We start from the raw sequence: 27693 nt of genomic DNA, 5'->3' as shown, positions 1-27693 counted from the left end.
TTGCCAAGGCAGCTATTGTTGAATGTGGGTTTAAAACTGTTACTCACCCACCGTATAGTCCGGACTTAGCCCCCAGCGACTTCTTTTTGCTCCCCAATTTAAAAAAGGATCTGCGTGGAAATAAATTTTCTGACGATGAAGCATTGAAGGCGGCAGTGGAGGAGCATTTTTACACGAAAGATAAAAAATATTTTTACGAGGGATTAAAAAAAATAATTGATCGATCTTTTAAGTGTATGAACATAGGGGGGGAGTATATTGAAAAATAAAAATATCAAACTTTTCGTACTTGTTTGTTTTCATTCTCATACCGAGAATATTTTGAACACCCCTCGTACATAACAAGCCGCAAAAAAAGGTAATTACTGAAACAAAACACTGCGACCGGATTCCGATGCACCATTGAAGGCATTAACACCGATAGTTTTTGTGGTATTGAACGACTCGTGCTGTTTCTCATGCACTAGTTTGGCCTGTCATTCTTTAGGTGACATGAGTATTGAATACGACAACTCACAAAACCTAGAGCACAGAACAGGATGAATTACAAGAGTCAAATTGGCAGAGTACGTAGTACAAACTGTACAAATCTAATACAATTACAACTAATGAACCGATCTATTTTGTGCACTGTACTTGTAGATCTATTCTTTAGGTTGGCACTTCACGGTTGCATTCTTCCTTTTTATGGCCCGCATCAGAAAAAGGGCTCGAATGTAGGTAAGGTTCTATGGACACCTTCCGAGTTCCGACTACCTACATCTATTTCAGTTCCTTTTTTGCAAGTATTCGCAGTGTTTATCTAAATCTAAACCAAGAATACCCGGTAGGCATTTAGTATGAGCTTAATTAATACCTTACCAGGTTGGAAGCAGGGCTGCAAAATCGAAGTTCGCGAATTGCGGGCATCTGTCTCTGTCTCTCTAATTACGCCTTCATTTGAGTAAAAGAGAAAGATCCCCGCAATTTGCGAAAAATGGTTTTCGCGGTAGCCCCTCAGTATTGACACACTGTTTTTTGAAGTTATTGTTAGTAGTTTGACATCGGTGTTTTTTTTCGTATCCAATTATACCGATTGACCACCTACGTAATGGATACGAAAAAAATTCCATTATACGAACTTCGTATCCAATTCTACGATCTGGCAGCCCTGGTTGGAAGAGCTTAGAAAACCTGGTACTCGGTAACATACAATCCGTGGAACGCACTTCCCCTCGGGGCCGGAAAAGCCTTTCTCGACGTCAGCTTGAGAAAGTGAAAACTGACGTTATCGGCCCGATAGCGGCCGGCTTTATTTATTTGATTGGACGTGTTCTCATAGATCATGCGATAGTAGGTATATAAAATTATTGCACATAGAAATTAAAACACGAGAAACACAGTCACTGATTAAATTAAATACAACAAAGGCGAACTTATCCCCATCTCTTCCTTGAATTATGTTGGGAAGTCGAAATGGACTTCCTAAAAGAATGATCTAAGACGGATCTAAGTATAGTAACTATAGTAAGCGATGATTCAACAAGTTGCAAATCAAAATTAGGCTTCTTTATCACATGGCGACGTGGAGCCGCTACGATACGATAGCTCCCGGTATTTCTTTCTAATTGGCTGCTGATAATAGGTGATAGGTGGTATATAGAGAGAGCCTGCTCCCTAGCATTCTGAGAAAAACTGAACTGTATTTCCTACTGGGACCACTGAGTAAGACCAATTACGCACTCGGAGGGGAAGTCTTACTCTTCTTCTTCTTCCTCGCGTTGTCCCGGCATTTTGGCCACGGCTCATGGGAGCCTGGGGTCCGCTTGGCAACTAATCCCAGGAATTGGCGTAGGCACTAGTTTTTACGAAAGCGACTGCCATCTGACCTTCTAACCCAGAGGGTAAACTAGGCCTTATTGAGATTAGTCCGGTTTCCTCACGATGTTTTCCTTCACCGAAAAGCGACTGGTACATAAGTTTCGAAAAACTCATTGGTACGAGCCGGGGTTTGAACCCGCGACCTCCGGATTGCAAGTCGCATGCTCTTACCGCTATGCCACCAGCGCTTCAAGGGGTAGTCTTACTAATCGTAGGTAGTTTATCGACGGCCGGAAGAAGTATCCCGTCCCGTCCCGTCCCGTCCCGTTTGGTTTTTCTTTGACACATAATTACGTGATAAAGCATCATAAATAGCGGGGGTTTTCTATTACGGTATCAACTTCTGCTGTACCTATAGGAACATATATTTTTATGAAAATACATTAAGGCAATTTTATATATAACAAATATAATGTGTACTTAATTGTAATTACCTACTATGTTTTTAATCGAATAAAATAAGAATAGGTCTTGCTGTTTGTAACATTTCATGCGTCATTATAGATAGGTGTGTCATGATTTGACATAATATCTATACTTTAATACCTACCAACATAATTATTAATTGCAAACGTAACATTTCAGTCTTCCGTTAAATAACTGATGCTAATGAGAAGACGTTGATAGATTAGATAATCAATCTGTTCGGTAAAATCAATCATATTGCCGGTCAAAAGCATTATTTTACATAATATACTTTCTACAGCTACATAATAATAACATAAGCATATGCTGATCACGAGGTTATTCTAAGTATGTATACCTAATAATAGTAATAATTATGGTTGGTTACCTATTTATTTTATATACGAAATTATATTAATATAATAACTTTACTTCCTTTCAAAACATCAAGATAACGGGAGTCAGTAGTGTTTGTACTGTAAACAACAAGAATATTAAATTAAATTCATAAAAAATATACCTACATATATTTTGAACACAATGTTCGTTTAGCCGCTTCTTCTGCGTACAGTAGGTAGGTACATTATTCTATATTCATCCAATAATAGGTACCCTGTCATTAACTATTTCGTTTGTACACTTGTATCCACCAAATGTTAAATTCAAACACCTTTAATAGCTTTACATCTGTACATATATGCGTTTCACATACTCGAGAGGTGTTATCGACTCCGAACTTTCGTTTTCTTTGTTACGACTGATGATATTTTATCTAATCTTTAGATACGTTCTCAGATGCGATTGAAATTTTCTAATCAGCGTGCAGCGTATCGTTCAAGGTTTTCAAAGCACCTAGGTTTTGAAAGACTTGTTTGGGTTTAAGAAAACCAAACGACATTGGATCTAAATAAAACCACGAAATAAAATACTCAGTTAGTAGTGGGACTATAGGTATGGAACATTGAAATAAAGTCGATATCGATTAGCGCCGGAAGATCTCAGGTAATGACATAAAAATAGATAGGGAGTGCTCCCGGTACAGGTTTTCTATACAAATACAGTACCGGAACCGGGAATTCCCGGTTCTCGCCATACAAACTCAGTACCGGGAGCATTCCCTAAAAATAGACAAAAAACGCAGTCAAATTTAAGATCGCTACATTTTTTCGACCTAAACGAAAAGATCACTTTCCAATAATAAACTAGGTATATAATTTTTGCTACGATACAACATGTGCAAACGACAATTGAACAATAAAAGATGCGTTTAGTTTAGCGACCATTGCCACCGCAGTAAGTTAGAAAACGCCACACCTTGCCTATAAACTTGCGCGTACGCACAATTTATTGTAAACTGCTACTTCGCTACGCGGCCGGCTCCACATTAAAAAGGTCCTAACCGTCCTAATATCTCCATTAAGATATGTCTTTTCAAAGCGGTTACTTGCACCGAGTTGTGGTAGATGCGTCATAACTCTGAGCAATTGAATACCGATTACGGGTTAGCATTGTAACGCTTTAACTGGGTGGTGCTCTGTCGGGTGCAATTACGCAGACTCGTGCGCATAGCTCACTATTGGCGTGTGATCTCCAATTACGCGTAGTTGTTAGAGATATTGAAGGCCTGAGGCGAACGCTTGCCTGCGCTTGTGGGCGATGGGTATAGCACAGGAATGCGCCAACTAGACTGCGGAGATCACCTGCAGAACGGATATCGGTATTATACGATGTCCGCGTGAGAGTTTTACAATTGCTGCAGGTGGGCTATTCGTGAACCAATGGCGTAAAATAATATCTAGTGTTGCTTACTTGCATAGTCATGATTTCCGAGTAGTAATGTGCACTGAGGACAACTTCCATTCGTGACATATATTAAAATATTTCGAAGGTAAAATTAGATACCTAATTAGTTTGTCGTATTTACAGTGGATTCGATAGCTGTGATGACATTATCTACCCAAACACTACATAGGGATACAAAGCAGTACATAGGGAAAAAAATCTCATAAGTAATGTGCCTAGTGTACCTAATTATTGTGGCGGTCTTTTGTGTAAGGCCTGAGTGGACGCTCGAAGCGGAGCGTTCGGCTGGGCGTGCAGCGTGGCGTCGGGCTCACAAGTGATTTGAGCAGCGTGCACTAAGGCCGCTCCTATACGCTTGCATTTGTTTAACATGCACGCCGCACGCCCCGCCCCGCTGCACGCCCAACTCGAGCGTCCACTCAGGCCCATATGAGATGCAATAGCGTGCCTAGCCAAGATGACAATCGTACATCGACGAATATTTCCATACATTATTTAAGTTTCGACTGAAGTTTTCTATCACCGATTGTGAACTTGGCTAGGCCCCCAGGTATGAGCCAAGCCAATACGCCATTCTGTTGAGCCGTTTCTAGATAGCAATATAGTGACGCACATCTGAAGAGTTGGGATTAAGGGAGATAATCTTTTGAGGTCTTCAAGTGTTACCTATTGGTATTTATTTTTATCATGTAGATTAAACAGATATGTTTGTACATATTGTATATGAAGCAAGCATTTAGTTGATTCGTTTCGATGGCATCAATCAAATCTGTGCATTCATGCTTGTGTTTAAAATGTTATATAACATGCAGATCGTTACTTTGATTATGGCGGTTCGTTTACCGGCTCTTCGTGAGACTTGGCCGATTTTATCAGTGGATATACACGTTATATTCATCGCTTCAAAAAGCAATGTATTAGGTTTATCCATAGTTTATAACTGCATTCCTTCCTGCCGGTTTTTTAACACCTAACACTACTTTAGATCGCGTGACATCCGATTTGCTAATTTAGGTAGATTAGAGGTTCAATTGAATTTGCTTACATTGAATCACGGAAGAAATATACCTACCAGCGGCCATACTACTGGTTGTTCATAAAAAAGGCAGGCATGAGGCATATTTGAAAAAAGGAAATCAAACGCTATCTTGTTTAGTTGAAACCGTTGACTCGAATGTAGTAATTAGCTTTTTGCTCATTGCGGAATAGCACTAAATACTCCGAAGGCGCGCCATGGGGGTTCAGTCCAGATTCTAGGCATACTGACATTATTCGCATTATTTGACAGATACCCAACTAATGAACTGTTGCGCAGTGACTTCTCATTAGTAACATAACTAATGGATGGCTGTCGGGACCGCCGCAAATAAATTCAAATTCAAACTATTCTAAGTTGACAGGCCGCCATGTTAGAATCCCGATGACTCAGTTTAAATTCCGAACACGTCGAGTGCGACTGGCATGCCTGACCGCACCGCCTTGTTACGTTCGAAAACAACAAGGAAGTCTAACTTTTTCAAACGTAATGGCTGGGTGGATGGATGCTCTATGGTTTGTAAAGCCTACCGACATGATAGGTGTTATTACGCATAACCCGCGTCTCTAGTTCTTGTTAGTCCTTAGAAAGATGTACGAGTCTTCTCCTCTCAGTTGCGCCGAGCTCATTAGAAAGAGAGTTATGCTTATCTCTACGGTTCTTTAGCATGCTAGGAACTCTGAAGTAATTATGTTCAAAGCTATGCGGGTATTTGAGCGCAAAAACTAATGTACGGTTTATATATGCAGGTTGCGTTAATTTTCCGTCTCGTCAGGCGGAGCTAATAAAGTACCGCCATGAAGAGCGAATTATACATCCAGACGTATAAACTAAACGCAGTGCTTATAATGCTCCTTACTGCTGCTGCTAACTTAGGTATTATAAACTAGGAATAAGTAGGAATGATACCGTATATTTACGATTAGGTACCTACTAAATATTTACTACCATCAGCAGTCGTCAGCAACCATCAAACTCAGGTACATAATAAAAATACATATTAAATAACTCTAAACCAAATATTTTACCTAACGTACCTAATAGAATCTTCATAATGCACAAGTTGGAACACCAAGTCAGCACGGCAACATTAAATAATTTAAATTAATTACATAACTAACAAAATCTCGCGTGTTTTAGATCTCGTGACTTGCGCAATTTCGTATAATCGATGTATTGGATGAAATCAAATTTTTGACTAACTTCACTGGTTCTTACGTAACTGCAACGGTACAGTTATTCATCGTCCTGTTAACCGACTATCCTATAATAAATCTTATTGCAACGATATAAGGTTCACTGATGGTCAGAAGAGTGTTGCTGGCAGTTCGTGCATGTAGTATTGGTGGCATGTCTTGTCTATGGTTTATGGGCAGTGGACTTGTGGTAATGAGGTGAAACGTGGTGGACGCGTCACGAGCATCGCAATACATTAATAGGTAATGTTAAAATTCGTACTAATACGGTTAATTCACCTACTAAATGTTTATTAAGACCTATACGAAATCTATACGCAAGGAGGAACCGTATACCACGGTGGTATACGGTAATACCACCACATCGCTTTGTTAGTCACAAGTAAAGCCTGACCAGTAATATATGATCATTGTCAAGAGGGAGCGCCCTACATAGCGATGTATAGAGGGTGACAGTTCAGTATACATAGTATGAAAAAAATAGTTCCAGTGAAATTCCGCAACATGGCGCGTGATCATATTATATTCATGGTCAGGCTTTAATTCATCTTATGTTTTTTGGTCAATAAAAAAAAACTTTTTCTCTTGAAATTAACTGCTCATTCATTGAATTAGAAAACAATTACAGAATAATAAATGTGTCTTTTGTACAACTAAGCTAATAGGAAACATCCAGGTTGATAACAGAACACCGTTAAGATGGTTTCTCACGCTACTAAGTGTCACTGTCACCCCTAAGAAAGGAAGTACCAGCAAATCAATAAAGAATTAGCTTCCTTTCCCATTGACACCTGCGGCGATCGGCCATTATTTACGTATTAAACACAACTGATATTAGCACCCGGCCCGTAACTGTCATAGACAAGTGTGGAACGGGCACAAGTTTTGATGCATGTTGTTTCAGTTAATGTTGGGTTTCTAATGAGTCAAATGGGTAGGACTCTGTTAACTATTGAGTGACTGTGGTAAACTGAATTTAAAAAATCGAGAAATTGTCGAACACTCAGTAAGGAATGCATAGGCTATGGAAAATAGCTTTCTTTCTTTATATCAGTAGGTATGTACATAATATACATATGTACATACATATATGTAACCTGGGATCCCTTTGTTTCCCACATAATTATTGCTTCGAATTTCGATACTCAGAAATTGATATCCATATGATTTATGGACATAATCATCAATAGTCATAATTTTTGTTAAGTACAACGTTTCATTGTTCTAATATTAATGATCTATAATATTAAACACTATAATCACAAAAGTTATAAAACTGATGAGTATAACATTCAAAGATCTATCAATAATTATTCAGAAATATTTTAAGGCATATATTTCATCGTACTAATGGTCGTTAATCATATCTTTTTAATGTCATCCCTTTGTTTCCCATAAACATACTGTTTGGAATTTCGATTGTCAGAAAATGATATCCTTATGATTTATGGACATAAACATCAATGTTTATAATTTTTGTCAAGTATAATGTTTAATATTTATAATATTGAAGAGCTATAATATTAAACACTATAATCATAAAGATTATAAAATTGATGAGTATAACATTCAAAGGTGTAGGTATCAATAATTATTCAGAAATACTTTCAGGCTTATATTTTAACGGACTAATAGGTCCTTAATCATTATCGTTTTAATGACTAAAGTGAATTACGTCTAAGAAACCAAATCAATAACTTCCTTCATACTATGTCATTATTACTCTACTCTCTCTACTATTAGATATTTGAAAGTTCATTTCATTATGATTTTTCGATAATAATTATGTCTTATTAAAGTTATGATGAAAAACGTTATGAAATGATAAAAGACGATTTTACCTAATATAAATTACGTCTTAAGCGATCAGTATAGAAACGAATTAGAACAAAAGAAACTTATTTCCCCATCAGGTAGGTTCGTTAGTTACCTTGTGTCCCTCAGAGCGGAAATAGGAGCCCCGCCTAGCGGGGCTCCGTCGACTCGTTGGCGGGACAAAATGGCTTAATAAGCTACATGAAAAATAAGAAATGGCGGGAAATCAGTAATCCAAACAAAAAAAACCTGTTTCCTCAGCGAGGTTCGTTAGTTACCTTGTGTCCCTCAGAGCGGAAATACGAGCCCCGCGCAGCGGGGCTCCGTCTACTCGTTGGCGGGCCGAATTGGCTTAATATGCTACATGAAAAATAAGAAATGGCGGGAAATCAGTAAGCCAAACAAAAAAAACCTGTTTCCTCAGGTAGGTTCGTTAGTTACCTTGTATCCCTCAGAACGGAAATAGGAGCCCCGCGCAGCGGGGCTCCGTCGACTCGTTGGCGGGACGAATTGGCTTAATAAACTACATGAAAAATAAGAAATGGCGGGAAATCAGTAAGCCAAACAAAAAAAACCTGTTTCCTCAGGTAGGTTCGTTAGTTACATTGTGTCACTCAGAGCGGAAATAGGAGCCCCGCGTAGCGGGGCTCCGTCGACTCGTTGGCGGGACGAAATGGCTTAATAAGCTACATGAAAAATAAGAATTGGCGGGGAAATCAGTAAGCCAAACAAAAAAAAACCTGTTTCCTCAGGTAGGTTCGTTAGTTACCTTGTGTCCCTCAGAGCGGAAATAGGAGCCCCGCGCAGCGGGGCTCCGTCGACTCGTTGGCGGGCGGAATTGGCTTAATATGCTACATGAAAAATAAGAAATGGCGGGAAATCAGTAAGCCAAACAAAAAAAACCTGTTTCCTCAGTTAGGTGCGTTAGTTACCTTGTATCCCTCAGAACGGAAATAGGAGCTCCGCGCAGCGGGGCTCCGTCGACTCGTTTGCAGGACGAATTGGCTTAATAAACTACATGAAAAATAAGAAATGGCGGGAAATCAGTAAGCCAAACAAAAAAAACCTGTTTCCTCAGGTAGGTTCGTTAGTTACCTTGTGTCACTCAGAGCGGAAATAGGAGCCCCGCGTAGCGGGGCTCCGTCGACTCGTTGGCGGGACGAAATGGCTTAATAAGCTACATAAAAAATAAGAATTGGCGGGGAAATCAGTAAGCCAAACAAAAAAAAATCTGTTTCCTCAGGTAGGTTCGTTAGTTACCTTGTGTCCCTCAGAGCGGAAATAGCTCCGTCGACTCCTTGGCGGGACGAAATGGCTTAATATGCTACATGAAAAATAAGAAATGGCGGGAAATCAGTAAGCCAAACAAAAAAACCTGTTTCCTCAGTTAGGTTCGTTAGTTACCTTGTATCCCTCAGAACGGAAATAGGAGCCCCGCGCAGCGGGGCTCCGTCGACTCATTGGCGGGACGAAATGGCTTAATAAGCTACATGAAAAATAAGAATTGGCGGGGAAATCAGTAAGCCAAACAAAAAAAACCTGTTTCCTCAGGTAGGTTCGTTAGTTACCTTGTGTCACTCAGAGCGGAAATAGGAGCCCCGCGTAGCGGGGCTCCGTCGACTCGTTGGCGGGACGAAATGGCTTAATAAGCTACATAAAAAATAAGAATTGGCGGGGAAATCAGTAAGCCAAACAAAAAAAAATCTGTTTCCTCAGGTAGGTTCGTTAGTTACCTTGTGTCCCTCAGAGCGGAAATAGCTCCGTCGACTCCTTGGCGGGACGAAATGGCTTAATATGCTACATGAAAAATAAGAAATGGCGGGAAATCAGTAAGCCAAACAAAAAAACCTGTTTCCTCAGTTAGGTTCGTTAGTTACCTTGTATCCCTCAGAACGGAAATAGGAGCCCCGTGCAGCGGGGCTCCGTCGACTCATTGGCGGGACGAAATGGCTTAATAAGCTACATGAAAAATAAGAATTGGCGGGGAAATCAGTAAGCCAAACAAAAAAAAACCTGTTTCCTCAGGTTCGTTAGTTACCTTGTGTCCCTCAGAGCGGAAATAGGAGCCCCGCGTAGCGGGGCTCCGTCGACTCGTTGGCGGGACGAAATGGCTTAATAAGCTACATGAAAAATAAGAATTGGCGGGGAAATCAGTAAGCCAAACAAAAAAAACCTGTTTTCTCAGGTAGGTTCGTTAGTTACCTTGTGTCCCTCAGAGCAGAAATAGGAGCCCCGCGTGGCGGGGTTCCGTCGACTCATTGGCGGGATGGAATGGCTTAATAAGCTACATAAAAATAAGAAATGGCGGGGAAATCAGTAGGCCAAACAAACGCGTGTATGTAAACAAGTAGGCATAATAATGTTATAGCTAACTAATCACGTGGCTACCTAAGATTATAACCTGCGAAAAAAGTCCTTATAACAATTATTATAAAGCAAGTTTATTTGCCTTCAACATTATGTAATGGTATGGTAACATCTGGACATTCTGGACTTTGAATATAATGAGTAACAAATTTTATGGCTAACAATAAAGATGACCTACAAAAAACGGAAATGCAATTTGTAATGTTTAATTTTACAACTAATGATAATATGACTAATAATAATTATGATAGAAAACGTTACGGACTAAAAAAAATCGGAACATAATATTTATGGAAAGCAACAGAGACCTCCTACTTATCATTATAACCTGCGATAAAAGACCTTACAACAATTATTATAATCAAGTTTATTGCCTTCAACATTATGTAATGGTATACCATCTGGACTTTGAATATTATGAGTAACAAATTTTATGACTAACAATAATGATGACCTGCAAAAATCGGAACTCCAATTTATATTGTTAAATTTTATGACTATTGACAATATAATTAATAAAAATTATGATGGAAAACGTTATGGACTGATAAAATCGGAACAAAAAATTTATGTGAACCAATAGAGACCCATGTAACCTATTATAGGTTACATATATGTACATACCTACTACACCTATTTTCCTACTAACCTATTTAGTCAAAGAGAAGTGCACTTTAGTTAGCTTTAGCTTTAGTTAGTTGGGACAGACTGCGCATTTTGAATTACCTACACCAGCCATTCTCAAAGTGTGTTCCGCGGAACCCTAGGGTTCCGCGACACCCCTGCAGGGGTTCCGCAAGAATTTAGAATAATTTAGAATAATAAAATAAGCATAATTATTATGCTTATTAATAAAAAAATACACTTCTAAAAACTATTGTTTTATTGTAGGGTTCCATCAAGTATTTCGCTTTCCAAAAGGGTTACGTCAAAAAAAAAGATTGAGAACCGCTGACCTACACTGAGAAATAAGTGACTTAAATCCTTCTTGAAATGTTAATGATTCATTAAGCTACATATTTATATAAACCACAGAATAAATAATAGTACTAATAAACTAGATTTTCAAATGTTCGAATTTGCATACAAAGTTATTTATCTAGCGTCAAACGGAAGCGCACCTAAACCGGAGATAAAATGTTCCAGTTAAATCACAATAAGGGCGTGTCTCCTACAAGTCAACAATAAGCCATACAGTCCATCCATACAGCTGCATACAGCCAGTAAAGTACCATCTGCAATGGCGTCATGCCGGTGATACAAGGAAAATTACAGCTTCCAGCGGTCAGGAATTATTTACGTCTCTTAGTCAGTGTATATAAGCAATTTATAATGTTACTATGTTATTTGCTTGGTTATTTGATATAAAATGGTTGGTTTCATTGTGTAAGAATCTGCGATGTACTGCCACAACAATGTTTAAGCTTTAAGGCACTAGGTAGGTATTAGTAATCTGTAGGTAGTAGGTAGTATCTTGAGTTTAGTTAAGACTATTTAGTATTTGGATTTTACAGAAACATTTGACCAGCCGACACATTGAGGCATGTCTTGGAATTACCTAATGTAAGCCGATATAAAGTCAAAATGTCAATAGTGTCTTACAAGGGATTATTTCGGAAATTGTATGAACAACAACTTTCCTTGTGTGAACTACAAGTTTCAAAAGATTTTGACGTATACTTTTTAACCCCCTACGCAAGGTTGTTTGACGCCATTGTCTGTCTGTCTGTGGCATCGTAGCTCTCCAACGAGTGGGCCGATTTCGATGCGGTTTTTTTACTTGAAAGCGAGCTAATATATTTCATAGAAATCGTTCCAGCCGTTTGAAGAGTATCAGCTAATTTCCAAAATGATGTTGGCATTTTTGACATAAAATGGATTTTGTAGGCGGTATTTAAAACTTTTAATTTAATACTTGTTAGCCGAATTGAGTCAGTAACCAACAGTAACTCTAACCAAGTCTTAACTGACACCGTTTGAGCTACTCTCTCCTTACTCACTTGCAGGTACGTCTGAGTCACCAGTATGAGGCGGAGTCCATTCATGATTGTGCCTCAGATTTGTTCCGAGAACATTTATCTTACGCTACGTTCATAACTTAAGACTGACTCATTTGGAGTTTTATCTTTTTAATTTTATTTGACCCCTTATAACCTTTTCGTGTGGGTACACATTCTTGTCATCGGTAATATCTTGCTAGTCCCTTGTGTACACAGTAGTATAGGGACACAATGGAAGAGTAATCGTAACATTGGTAGGCGGTCAACCATGACAGAAGGAAAAGATGAATTTTGATTAAGTTATTAAGCCACTATCATTTTTTGCAGACCAACAAAATGAAGATGTTTTTCCTGCTTTTTTATCTCAATAGACGATGTCTATTGTTAGTAAACTATGCTTACGGATTTTAGGTGTGTTATTAACTAACTTAAAAAAACAATTTAGGTTTTTGTGAGTTGGCCAAACAAACAGAAATGATTGTCCGACGCCCAGTCAACCAGAAAAGTCAACCTTGTACCAACAACCAAGTTCAATGCCATGGAAATAATACAATTCATTAAGTAGGCAAAGTAGCGCGTGATGAGTAGCAGTTTTGGGCACAAAAACTTAATGTGTGTGTAATCATGTTTTGATTACGGTGTTCGGATAAATTCTAGGCCGGGAGATATTATGTTTTTTATAAGATTATGCACTCACGCGATGACACTTTATGGACGCAGTACCTATGTAGGCCACAGATTTTTTTTTCTTTTTTTTGGACGCTAATCGAAATTTCTCTTTTACCAAACTTTAACCCAGTACTTAATTAGTGCCATAACATTTTCATGTGTAGGTTCGTATTAGAAATTATATCATTGCTTAATTTGATTGAATCAATTATTCCAAAGATGTGATGTGAAGAACAAACGTGTGTTACGAGTATCTATAATAGAAACTATTTCTTGTAATTGATAAAGACAATGTATTCTAAAACCACAATACGATTTTGCCTTTATGTAATGTAAAAAAATTTTAGGTCTTAAAACTGACAGTTATTTATGACTTTCTAATAATGATTCAGCCAAAATTCCCACGACTATAATTAAATTGCACTCAATCTTAATTAGTAATTGTCTCGAGTGTGGTATTATATTATTGTACCTCGCTGATAATGAGATAATGACTCGTTTCATAAAGTTACGATTGCATATTAGGGGTTTACAACTATAGTGGACTGCATGGGAGGTGAAAAGGCACGCATAGTGATCACATTAGGCTCTTACTTTAAGGCAGAGGCGTTCAGTTACAATTACACTATTATAATAGGAATAGAGTATTCACACTATGGGAGGTTACCTCAGCTCCTTAACACTTAAGCAGCTGATTGCGAGTCAATTGAGGTAACATAGAGTCGGACCAGGCTAAGTTTTCATGTCAAGTGCTACTTCAAGTATGGAGCTTATAGCCAGGGATATGTGTGAATTCTTACTGCCAAGTCTGTGCAAAGTTATCGTAGTCAGAGTCTAGTTCGCCGCCATCAACATATATCAACATCAATATCAACATAACAGAAGATTTCCCTGATACAGCAAAGCACGATATCCCTCTATACCACTATTGCTATTACCTCTTATGTGACGATCTATCATCTTCCTCGCGTTTGTCCCGGCATTTTGCCACGGCTCATGGGAGCCTGGGGTCCGCTTGGCAACTAATCCCAGGAATTGGCGTAGGCACTAGTTTTTACTAAAGCGACTGCCATCTGACTTTCCAACCCAGAGGGTAACCTAGGCCTTATTGGGATTAGTCCGGTTTCCTCACGATGTTTTCCTTCACCGAAAAGCAATTTCGGTGAAGGAAAAAATCGTGAGGAAACCTTCAATTAATTATTAATTGCTATTAAGTAGGTAAATAGTAGGTACCTAATGCAGGATTATGTTCTGTACTGACCTCACGCACTTTCTAGGAACAAGGAACTACGCTCGTCCGACCTGCAAACAAAAGGAAAGGGGTTATGTAAAAGATGGGAAAATTTGTTATAAGTACGAGTATACAACATAGTAGACAATTTATTGTTGTTTGTCATGATTAGATGTTATTATTATAATATGTTTGAATTAAGTATATATCAATTCGACTAAATAAAATTTGTTTCAATTTGGTAATTAACATCGTCGGATCTAAAGTCACACTTGTCAATCAAACATGCGCTTGTGATTCAATAGCTATTCATTCAAACATTTTGTTTGGGTAATTATCATAAAATTATGTTGATTCAAATTAAGGCGCTAGACGCCGTTTTTGGCCGAAAACTCTAACATTCTAGAGTCTATATCTTCTTAACGGTTCAACAAAAAAATATGATAAAAATGTATATGATTTTACGTTTTATGTACAACATTTCTAACGTTTGACTTGTTCCCTATGACTTATAGTTTTTCCAAAAAAGGAACATTACGACAGGCCGTTTTGCGACTAACTTTGCCTATTTCTAGTGAACGGTTTATTCGATTAAAGTTATTTTTAAACTAGAATAATTGTTTTAACAGATACTACAAATGCAACGTAGAATAATGTTAATAAATAATTTTTTTTTTAAGAAATCGAATATTTTTCAACATTTTGTGCGTATGTAGCTCGAAAAAGGCGTGGCCGGCAGTCGTGTGCTAGCTTTGAGACGAGGAGGCTGTGTCGCTCGTCGCTCCGTGCCTTCCTTGTATTCTGCATGCTTGTTCTGAGCCGAGGTGCAATAAAATTGGAGTTATTGTGGCCAAAGATTAAATAACTGCAGAATGTTGATTTGGTTGTGACGTTGTGACGCGCTTTAGCGCGCACAACACGGTGTTTCGCAGCCTATTATTACGAACGTAATGACAATATTTCCACTTATGTTTGAGAAAGCTTCATTTGAAATATATAAAAAATGTTTTCGAACATGCGCCGACATATTGCCATTAAAATTTAACGTTTTTAATAAAGTTCAATTTCTAAAAAAAATTGATCAACATTGGCAATTTATGTTGTAGGTATATACTATATAGTTTGATTCAGAAACCATTACATTTTTAGCATTGTTACCCATTAAAATGATGTTAGTTTATTAAGTAAATCTGAGGGCACGGCAATGCCCCCGCCAAGTCGAGCAAAAAAAGAGGCACGGCCGTACCATCCTTTTCTCGAAGCGATTCAGGCCATTTTCGACGTCCTGTAATTTTGTACTGGCTGAAGCTAAAACCCTGAATTTTCAGTAATATATAGGGCTAAACATGCTTAAGATATATTCTCAAAAACATTCAATTTGAACTAGTAGTTTAAGAATGATTGTACGTCAAAGTTCCTTATTTTCGACACTGACACACTCACTCACTCACTCACTCACCTACGATCATCATAATTCTAAGGTACTTCTAGTATATCCACAAACTTCAAATTTTAAACATAAGTAGTTTTCAGCTTATCAAGCCATAGAAAACCTAAAAATATTACAATATCAGCCACGTTTTAAAGATCTAAGAACTGCATAAGTAAGTTTGTAATCCCATATAAATATTTGCTATTACAAAGTTACTGTTGCAGTTCCTACAAATAGTAGGTAGTAAAGTAAAGGTACACTACGATGTACGATGTGAGTATGAATGAAGATGTGTTTCTTTATGATATGTGTATATATTAGACAAAACAAAAAACCTAAGGTAGGTAATAAACACATTAAAAAATGTTGGCTGACGGCGTATTGCATAAAGTATCATTCTATGGAACTAACTATGTCAACAAAAGTCATTAGTAAATCGAATCGAATGACACTCTACCAATTCAATACGACGGTTATGTCAATTACACAAACGTGCAGCATGGTGCGTAACGGGATGGGTAAGTAATATATAATAATAATATAATTTTATACGGCGTTCTAAACAGGACGCGAGTCGTATTAACCGTGAAATGTAATTTACGACCTCCACTAAATGCATTATCTACTCATACTCAAACAACAAAATATCTGCAAACAAAAGGTATACGAGTATAGCGCCAACTGCACGCCTCTGGGCTGTATCTTATTCTTTGAACCTCGTGGCGGTGCAGCGATACAAAATTCACGTACGATCGCAGCGAGCGGGGTAAGCGGGTGGTGCGGGTACAGAGCGCTTAGCTCCGCCCTGACGCTCAAGGGCATTGGGCCTTCCAATCGTCTTAATAAAAGAAATAAAACAAAAAACAGTATCACCAACCAAACATTAAAATTCCTACAACTCTCTTAAGCTATAGGTAAGTAAGTATTTTAATGTTTAGTTAACGCATCTCATTGGAATAGCTCTGCCTTTCTCGTTCCAACAATTACAATTTATAATGACAGCATCAACTTAGACGGATGATAGAAATGTTTAACAAAAAGTGACAACTGCCGTGTTCCATACAAGGGACGCTATTTGTTCCACTGTCATCTGTACCATGGGATGTCAGCTTTTTTGCGTCTGATTATGACAGTGACAATTTTATTACGTGCATCCATGCTTGGATTAAAAAAGTTGTTGGGTTGTTTATGGCATGAGATTTTCAAAATGGCTACGGAAGCTGTTTTAAACTTAGAATAGTTAGAGCTTAGGACTCTTGGGAGCTGTTTAGAGCTTTCCATAAGATAAGTATCTAAATAATAATATGTTTTGATATACTACATACATACGTATATGCTCAAGCCACAGTAATGGTGGTTAATATTAAAACCAAGTAAAAGCAATATTTAATGAAAATTCGTACGCGTGATTAGAAAGATTAAATCAGACATCAAAATAAAAAGTGACGGTTTAATTACTACAGTTTCCTCTATTCTAAAAATCATTATTACTCGTTATAAAATCGTGCATGATCAGCAGCAAAGCACACAGTTAGACATGTAGTTCTGCTTTAAAGCCGGAAACAAATTATCGGACGCGGCTGACGGACGCGGCTCACAGCCGCGACTTATAGGTATCTAGATAATGAATATACACTGAACTGTGCAAACTATCGGAGGTAAGCCGTGGACGTAACCTTGAGCCTTCGGACATCCGACAGAAATCTGGCGCGCTGGATGTTCCTGACTGTGCACACTTTTATGTCGCGCGCGTCAGCCGCGTCCGATAATTTGTTTCCAGCTTAACGCGTCTAATGGCTGCGATGAATGTAATTATATGCCATGTATAGGCACTGATTCATCGTCTACTTATCGCCAATTTGTACGTTTACGGACAACTTACCTGTGGAAGCCGACCGACGGACGCAAGATGTGTAATTCTCCTGTCAAACATGTTTATTAAAAATGCAAATACGCTGATGTAAACAAGTGCGTAGTATCCACATTTAAATAAATAATTATGTTTAAATTTTTAGATTGTATAAGTTATAGAATGTTAGAATGTCAATAAGTTTATAATTAATATTGTATGTTGGCAAGTCCAACGGAACTAAACTCTTATTAATTCCTTGTTACATTTACCTAGTGCTCTGTACTTTATGCTCTATGAATTCTATATTACAATGAAAACGGTATAACACATTTTCACTTATGTGCTTATATTCTGCTTTTAATTATTAAAATATATATTGTGACCATCAAGACGACTTTCTCTTCTTCGCCATCTACTGAACCAGCCCGCTAGACCTCCGATGAACATTGGTCCTTCGAACCGGATAGTGTGCGAAGTACATGGTCGACTAACAGCGGCGACAATTATTAGTGACCATTTTAGTAAATAGGTACATATTTAAGATTGGTCTTATCTAACTATTGTACGACATTAGGTATTTAACGAAAAATTTCAAAATTTGTTGAAGCCAGGGTACCTGACTTCTTTGCCATATTAGAAACTGAATAGCGTCGTTCTGGAACAGGGTACGCATTTCTAATAATAGGATAATTATGACTGTAAATGAAAACATATACCAAAATGTGTTTTTCCTACATTGGTTGTCCGCGCATCATCAACCAAACCGTAAGTAGTTTTTACTGGTTATTTTATTTTATTTTTATTTTTACTGTATTTCTTTTTATCTTTTAAATTTATTGTTTTCTGTATTTTAAAAGTATGTAATGGGTCTATTGCCTGAATAATGAAACATTCATTCATCCATTCATTATCCTCGCGCCGACTAATAACTACCTAAATGAACTTTACACAGAAAATGTATTAATTAAGTACCTAACTAAATGTTCTCCGACTCGGCAGTGAATCATTCCAAATGTTTTCTCCTACAAATTATTAAAACGAGATGATTAGGCAACGGTTGATTAGTATGACAAGTTAATTCGTCGGCCGGTCGTGTCGCACTAATGTGCACTATAAATGCGCGATTGTATGCAGATGCGCGGGCGCGGCGTTCCGTTGCGTAGACGCTGCCTGTGACTGCTGCGAGACGAATATGTTCCCGGGCACTATATTGAGTAGGGCCTACCGCGAAAATCAAAATGTCGTTCTGTCTCTCTATAGCTTGCAAGAGTGATAGAGAGGCAGACAACGAATTTTTAGTAGGCTCTCTGATATCGAGATCTAAGGAAGTGACAGTAGATTGAATTTTTTTTATTGGTCCAGGAATATTTACAGGGTGAATAGGAAATATACTGAGCAATTTTAAGTAGGGACCAACCCCGAAAAATATTTTCTCTCCCATAGAAAACATCGACATCTTAAGCCAAAATGTATGAAACATCCATTCGACTCGCCCGCGCTCGGTATGCTATGGCCCTAATGGCTATTGGAATGACACTGTTATTGGGGCTGCGCGAGATTCCTGTACACTTTACTGCATAAACCACTCAGTGAATCACAATACTGTATTAACCATGTACAGTCAGACACGTGGGAGTCAAATCATACCAAAATTTTACTTCTTCAAGTCCAGCTGAGCTTTACCCGATTACTAGTAAAATGTCTAATGGTTCACACTCATGAAATAAAACTGTGAATGAATTCCAAATACATGCCGACGTTTCGAACCCTTTAATCGTTCGTGGTCAATGACAGACTGAGGAAAAATATATTCACCTTGGTCAAAATTACAATGTGCAAAACCACCTACATATTAAAATAATGTACATGAATTACACATTTTAAGACTGGTTATACTACATGCAAAATAAGAGTACAAATTATTGTTTAAACGATTCCCCAAAAAAAAAATATAATATCCACTATATAAGTCAATCGATGAATTGAACAAACGACATTAACGAACGGTAAGCAATCGTCACCCTTCAAATGACTTTATGGCTCCTCTATACGATGGGCCAACGCCGGCCACTCCAAGGGACGCAGCCATGCGGTAGAATGAGATAGCAATATCACTTGCTCCCTCCCTCCCTCCATAAATGCGTCCCTTGGAGTGGCCGGTGTTGGCCCATCGTATAGAGGAGCCATTAGATACAAAATCCTGAAAATAACTTGTAATTCTAAAAACGATATAATATATCTATAATTTGTAATTCTAAAATCTAAAACGAATTCGACGGATACCATCAATCTTCAATTGATTTGTTGATTTTTCTACACATTCAATGCTGTGATCTAAAACGCATCGAACTTGAAATTCAAGAAAATTGTTTTAGAAATAACCCATTCAATTCCAATAAGATTTCTTGGACGGGTGTGTAACAATCGAGTTTGATTTATGACCGACTGTACCCGGCTTGAGTCACTGGTGCTGAGTATTGACATCTTCGAGGAATATAGTTTAATATTTGCGCAGCAATTCAGAGTTGTATGGCGTGATGTGCATTATATGTCTGATAGAGTCTGTGCGGAAAAAGAAGAGTCGTGGAATGTATGGGGCCCAATACATTCCACGACTCTTTCCGAACAGACTCTATACATATATATACTGACAAGGTGTCAGTTCGTCGCAACGTCTTTTCATTTTCAGCTCTATTTGTGGGCCAAATTGCAAGTTTCGTTTTTTCGAAACAAGTTTAATGTAAGTAGAGTCCGTCTAATATCATATTCTCACTGCAGAGTTAATTTGGTCCGACTGTATACAAATAATATATGTAAGTATATAATTCCACAAGTTAGTGTTCTTAACTTTGGGAAAGAGGTACTTAATACTTTTTTCAGAGTAACTAATATCTAATATGTATGGCTTATATCATTATATTTAGTCCCACTTCTGAATGGATACAGCTGCCCTTTTAAATAACGCAAGATTGATATTTAACTGCTAGACTTAAATAAATAGAACTTCGTCGAAATACATAGAAAGGTTGAGTGCCAAACGTTATGACAAATAAGGTATGCTCAAACGCTTACAATACACGTTGTCGGAGAAAATGCTTTGATAGTCAGTACGTAGGTATTTGATTCAAATATGGAGAGAATGGCACTGCGTTCTGTGAACTATTTCATATTGCGGACACCTGCCAGTTGTAGTTTTGATGTGATTATTAGCTACGTTACGTTACATATTTATACTATTTGTAATACTTTGTTGGAAAGTTGTAGACGCCAAGCTATATAATATAATGACCATTCGGATTTGATTGAAGGAAAACTTCGGGGTGAAAAAGATCTGACACTTTTCAGAGTGAGAGTGAGTTTAATAATTTTACTCTTTACGAGTAAAATACTGCCTTGTGAGCCGTGGCGTTGGTTAGGACCTGTAGAGTGTAGAGTTACTTAGGTATTTGGATAAATTTTGGCATGTTTGTATATTTTATTATTTCATTTTAACATCGGTTTTGTGACCAACAAAACAATAAATAATGCACTAATTTGTTTAGAATAGGTAAGCTGATAGAACCGCTTTTTATAGTCCTCGTGCCTACGAGCGCCAACTGTAAATTAAAATGCTATGGAAGTTTCGTAGAACAAATGCAGAGCTAAAATTCAATTAAGTTATAGTTCCGGTATGCCGCGTCCGAAATTCTCAGCGATAATCTTGTGTGAGTCAGAGACTTGATTCATCGCCGGAACTAGTAGTCAAAGTCAAATATTTTAGGAAACTACCTGAATTAATTAAGCGTAAATATTTTGATTCACTGATTATCGTACAGATATCTACATACAAGCTTTGATACACGGCAGTGGGTCCGGCTAAGATCGAAGCCACTTTGACCCTCTTTGTTGCTTTTTCCCGGTACAGTTAAGGTTCTGATAAAATTGTACACAAATAGGTATATACACATTTTTTTATTGCTGTTAACTACATAATTATTTTTTTTACTGCTGTTAACTACAAGCGCAATGAAACGGGAGCAGTCAAGAATTATGAACAACAACAAAAATTGAACTCACGCCCTAAAGTAGGTATCGTATTGTGAGTCAACAAATAGATAAGACGGAGTATCATACAGTTTACTTTTTATCAGTTTCAGCGAGCAGTTGTGGTGTCATCAAGTTATGACCACCCGTGCTATGAGACTTCTGTTTGCCAATGCAACGGGATCCGGCCCATCCGCTAGATAATATAGAATTTCATCTCATAAGGTGTGTTGTTATATGATATGATATGATGCAACGGACATCGACGTTGGACATATGGATAGGTACATCCTGTAAGTATATTACCTATCTAGGGCTTAGTTTCTTCATAAAGACAAAAATGTAGTCTTAAATAAACGTGGAATAGTTTTTCTGAATTATTTAATGTTCGCTGCGGCAATTAGTATACTTAACTCGTAATTAATCGTACTTTGTATCAAGTCTTTCGGCCCAGTATCGCAATGAGCGCGTTGTTAATACTAAAATAATAATAATATACAAAAGCACTACATGTATACAAGCATTAAATTTCGCATCAATGGTGTTTACTTTTGAAGCAAAATATACAGACTCGTGCATGTCATATTTATTTAATAAATCGTACATGTCATATTCATTTAATAAAATAACATATGATGGTAAAGTGTAACATCTAAATCTTGACCGTATCTATACTTTTACAATACAATGCAATATCTAACTCAAATACCTGTCCATTTTCACTCTGGGCAGTAGACTCGTCTCGAAATACAAGCATGTACAGCATATAAACGAACCGCTCTGTGCTTAGACTCTTTAGATGGTGTGGTGTAATCTGTCACACAAATATGGCGGGAATACAAGACATGTTTGTTGAAAGTCACATTATTTGGTCCTCAGCGTTATGAAAGTAGGTACTTAAGAATGTGGACGCAAGCAGTCGAGACATTGTATTAACGATGATTGACATTATAATAGAGTAACCTATCAATTTATTACAAAAGTAAGGTTTAGTGGGTCTTATCTTGAGTTATTTTGTTTCGAAATATTTATTCTGACCATAACTCGACGTGGCGTAACGTCTGTATTTCTAAAATTAAGGTTTTTTACTGAATTTTAAGTAAAAAGATAATTAAAAGCCCCGAATTTGATTTTAACGGCGGTAATTTCGGACTAATTATATTTACTCTCTTTTTGAAGGAAAAATGACAAGTTAAATTTGTATAAAAACAACTGGGAGTGGCAAAGTTATACCTAGTTGTTTTCACACTCTTAAAGGTAAGTACTTGCACGAAGCTAGTGAGTTGTAGCATTAGGTACCGTAAAATGTAGGCACATTAACGTTAAATAAATTACAAAATGTCATTCCGTATCCTTGTAAATGGAACCCTTTCGTAACCGTAAAAACAGGTCCGTACATTTCCATACATCCCGTGTCATTTACAATGCAAATCCTCGCGTGATTACCATTCGAAAAGTTCCTTGGGCTGCTTTTACTGAGGAAAAACGCAGGATCCGTGTTAAAATCTTGGCATCTTACAACCTTTTCATTGGAGTAAAAATATATAAGATATATAGACCTTAAGAGGATGAATTAGAAGCTGTATTACGGTGGCTATATGTTATAGTTGTTTATATATATTATAGTTTAGAGGCGTTTATGCAATCCGAGCGCGTCGGTAGCTGCAGGGTACTCCCATGGGAACACTGAGATTTAAATTGCCCGGGGTGGTATTGGGATGCTTGGGGTGTTATTAACGAGTTAATCTAACGGGACGTACAATATCAGATATTTTGTACTGGTGTTTTAGACACGGGAGCGGGTTCCAAATATCTTGACCGCATTTACTCAAATATGTTTCACATTCAATTATAAATGCCGAAGTAATTTTTGTTTCAATAAGTATGGGTAAGTAATATTTATTTCATGTGGGCTACGTTTTGGTTTTCAATTCTCCGGCTTCTCCGCACTTGATGGTACTTAATTTTAAATAGACTGTCTCGCTTGTATGAGTTAATTAGGTGCTGAAAAGTATACCGATTAAAAGTTTATCCCCTGTGGGAAACGTAACAGGAAACTTAGCCCCGCACAAAAGGAACTATAAAACTAACCGGGAAATAAACCAGGCATTCGCCACTTAATTCACTATTTTAGTTTCTCCATCCATAAACCGCACTAAAGATAGCGGAAAGGGATTTAAAGTCACATTCCCTTTTTCACTTTAAACATTTGATCCTATCCTCGCCTTTAAGGGTATAATAAACCGATCTAAAGTCATAAAGTGAGAGATACCTCCGCGTATTTCACGGGGCTGCTCATTAGAGACGGGAATCGTCCAGAATGCACGTTCGTTCTTCGTCTCTAAATAGTTTCTTAATCAGCTATTATGCCATTTAGGGAGATAAGCGGTTGTTTAGGGGCATTAGGAGTTCACTTTGTACTCGGCACAGTATAATAAGCTTAAGCAGTAACTCGATTTGGGTATGAGGTTGGTAGTTGCTGTCGATGATCACAAACTGTCAGTAAATAAGTAATTAAGCATAACCATAAGATATCGGAGCTGTCGGATCGGACTTATGTTTAGCTGAATTTAATATTTAGCGCTCGAAAAGCTTCGGTTGATATCCAATTAAATTTATGTAGTTATTTTTATAGGTACATTTAAGTAATTTTGTTACTCTGTATATTTTTTTGTACATATTTTAGTTTTTATTCGTGTATAATTTATGTTACAAATATAGATTCATTGAATGAAATCAATATATATAATAAAAGAAAGTGTACAATGTGCGTGCCGCTAAAACTCAGAAATGAGTCCCGATACGATCAAGGAAGCTATATGGGGTGGTAGCCCTCTATCTGCCGTCCATGAAGAAGTTTTCCGTTTTTACCTGAAGCGTGTGCTTTTGAAGATATAAGGGCTGAAAGTTTCGCCCTCTGAGACCACGAAGCAGTTGTTTTTGTTTTTGAATTTTGAACCTTAACTTAATAAAACAAAGTTCAGAATAGATCGGGAAGTATATCCCTACAAAAATGTGTACCTGGTGAGGTGTCTCGGGTCTCGGAGGCTAGATATTTCTAGAACAGTCCAAAACATTCGAGAGTATTCGAGAGCATTCCACAGCATATCAGAACATTCTGGAATATTGGCGGATATTCGAGAACATTCTAGATTATTGTGAAGATTCCAGAACACTTTCGAATGTTGTGGAATATTCTGGAACATTCGAAGACGCCTCGGAGGCTAGACATTTCTGAAACAGTCCAGACCATTTGAGAGTATTCGAGATAGTTCCACAGCGTTTCAGAACATTTTGGAACGTTGTCGAATATTCGAGAACATTCTAGATCATTGTGGAACATTCCAGAACATTCGAAAGTATTCTAGAGCATTCCACAGCATTTCAGAACAATCTGGAATGTTGTCGAATATTTGAGAACGTCCAGATCATTGTGGAATATTCCCGAACACTTTCGAATGTTGTGGAATATTCTGAACTATTCGAAGGTTTTTTGTAGGATCATAGCTACCTATTGTGGTAACGTCGTGAGGTTCGAATGTTCAAGCACATTCCGGAATATTCTGGAATAATGTCGAATATTCAGAAATAGCCTAGAATCCAGGATACCAGATCATTGTGGAACGTTCCAGAACACACTCAAATGTTGTGTAATGTTCTAGAACATTTTGGACTTTTTGAAGCCTTTTTTGTCTTTACATAAAGAAGATTCCCATTTTTACCTGAGGGGCGTGCTTTTGAAGTTAATTACACCCTCTAGACATTTCTAGAACAGTCCAGAGCATTCGAGAGTATTCGAGATCATTCTACAATATTTCAGAACTTTTTGGAATGTTGTCGAATGTTTGAGAACATCCCAGATCATTGTGGAATATTCCAGAATACTTTCGAATGTTGTGGAATATTCTGGAACATTGTGGCCCATTCAAAGCCTTTTTTGTATGGGTGGAGCTACAGAACATTCTGGAATGTTGTCGAATATTCGAGAACATTCTAGATCATTGTGGAACATTCCGGAAGACTTTCAAATGTGGAATATTCTGAACCATTCGAAGCCTTTTATATAGGGTTGGGGCTACCTATTGGTAGTGGTATATATAGGTAGGGTAGTAGGGGTAAGCAAGACAGTAGTGAGGTTCGAATGTTCGAGAACATTCCGGAATATTCTGGAATATTATAAAATATTAGTAAATAGCCTAGAATCCAGGATCCCAGATCATTGTGGAGTGTTTCAGAACACATTCAAATGTTTTGGAATATTCTAGAACATTGTGGACTATTCGAAGCCTTCATAATCGCAGGAGATTTTCGACAAACACTTCCAGTTATCCCTATTCCCTATGCTTTTCTCACGGTCAACTATAGGTACGGGTCGTAGGTTGTTCTCGACTTGGAAATAAAAAAAATGTACCTAGAAGTAGGTACAGGTATTGTAGTAAAAAAAACCTAAATATATTTTAAAGTTGTTCCTTTTATTACAACCACCACACAATTCTCATGTCAGCTCCCTGAGCGAAGCCGGGTATCTCAGCTAGTATTACATAAATACGAGTATGTCATTCATTTAAGCCATTTAAGAGATTAAGTTTAAGTTACGAAAAATCCCCAAGTGTGATAAATAGAGCCTAAAGGGGCCCACTGATTAACAGTCCGCCGGACGATATCGGCCTGTCAGTTAGAACAAAAAGTTGACAGCTCCGAACAACTGACAGGCCGATATTACCTACCGTCCGGCGGACTGGTAATCAGTGGGCCCCTTAACACACTTGGGGATCTTTCGTAAGGTCGATCGAAAGGTGAATTTTATTCCTATAAATATGAGACGTGAACTATTTTTCGCGTTAATATACTGTCAGTGACATGTATACTGTGTCAGCAGTTACTCGGGACTCATCGGAGATAGCTGCGAGTTCATTGCCGTAGAAATCTTGGGCGCGGCGCAGGCGCAGCAACCCAGCTGTCGGGAAAAAGGCACTAAACTTGTGTCATTTCGATACGAATGTCCACGGCGGATGAAAGGGTGCATTCCCATTTGCCCCGCCCCACGTGACCGCTGCCTTACATGAGACGGGGACAAATGGGGATGATTCATAAGAATGCACCTATTCCCATCTGCGCCCGGCGAAGACAAATAGGAATATACAGTTTCCATATATGCTATGCGTTCCTAATACTCGTATCGTATAAACTTGGTCTCTTAAGTAGGTACGTATTCTATGGTGACTGTACCCGCTCTATTCCACATTTCCACATCCGCCCTTCTCTCGCGAGTGACAGAATAACCGCTCGAATGATTAAACCAGGTATAATTATTCATAATCAACTTCCGAACGCGCCCGCTAACGCCTGGGGCGGCTTATTGCATAACCATCTCAAACCATGTGCACTATCCCCGCGGTCTATAAAAGTGAAAATGTCTTTATAATTAATTACACGGCATTTGGATGAGTATCTATCACATTAACAGCGAAAAAAAAGAAACATACATGTTACATAATGATTGAAATCGAGAATTTTTAAACGGTGCTGATTATCTTTTCTGCCAATTCTGCCATATTCACTCTCTTTAGAATGTTTGTCTTCATTTAACAAAATGTTCACACATTAAGAGGCAACAGGAGTGGTCATTTTTCCATACAAACGTACTCGACTGTTTCCTCCGTGGGTTTTGAAGCTAGAGCAATGATTTTTTCAACACAGATTAATATTGTCAATATCTGTGTCGGACCGTTTTGCTTTTTTTGATATTTTTGTTTTTTAAGGCGTTAGAGCCCTTCAAAAATGGCCAAAATGGCCTAATTGACTATGCCGCAATGAGAGGCGTGCTATTCAAAACTGACATCAATTAGTCAAAAAAGCAAAACGGTCTGACACAGATAATGTCATAATCATTTAGATTTCCAAATTTGGTTACGATTGGTTAAGTTTTGGAGGAGGAAACAGTCGAGTACGAAACCTCGATTTTTGATATTTTTACGCAGGATTTTTCGCCTTGTCCTTATCG

At 37.9% G+C, this 27693-nt stretch overlaps 1 protein-coding gene across 1 annotated transcript in view; it reads right to left on the bottom strand.

Annotated features, from left to right (window-relative positions):
- LOC134654555 (uncharacterized) overlaps positions 1 to 27693 on the bottom strand; it is a 61418-nt gene that overhangs the window by 25995 nt on the left and 7730 nt on the right. Inside the window, exon 2 of the mRNA XM_063510011.1 lies at positions 14413 to 14453. The gene's annotated coding sequence lies outside the window, so the exon portion shown is untranslated. The remainder of the gene's footprint in view (positions 1 to 14412; positions 14454 to 27693) is intronic.

Source organism: Cydia amplana, chromosome 15 (genome assembly GCF_948474715.1).
Source record: "Cydia amplana chromosome 15, ilCydAmpl1.1, whole genome shotgun sequence".
NCBI lineage: Eukaryota > Metazoa > Arthropoda > Insecta > Lepidoptera > Tortricidae > Cydia > Cydia amplana.
This window is presented reverse-complemented; position numbering and strand designations above follow the sequence as displayed.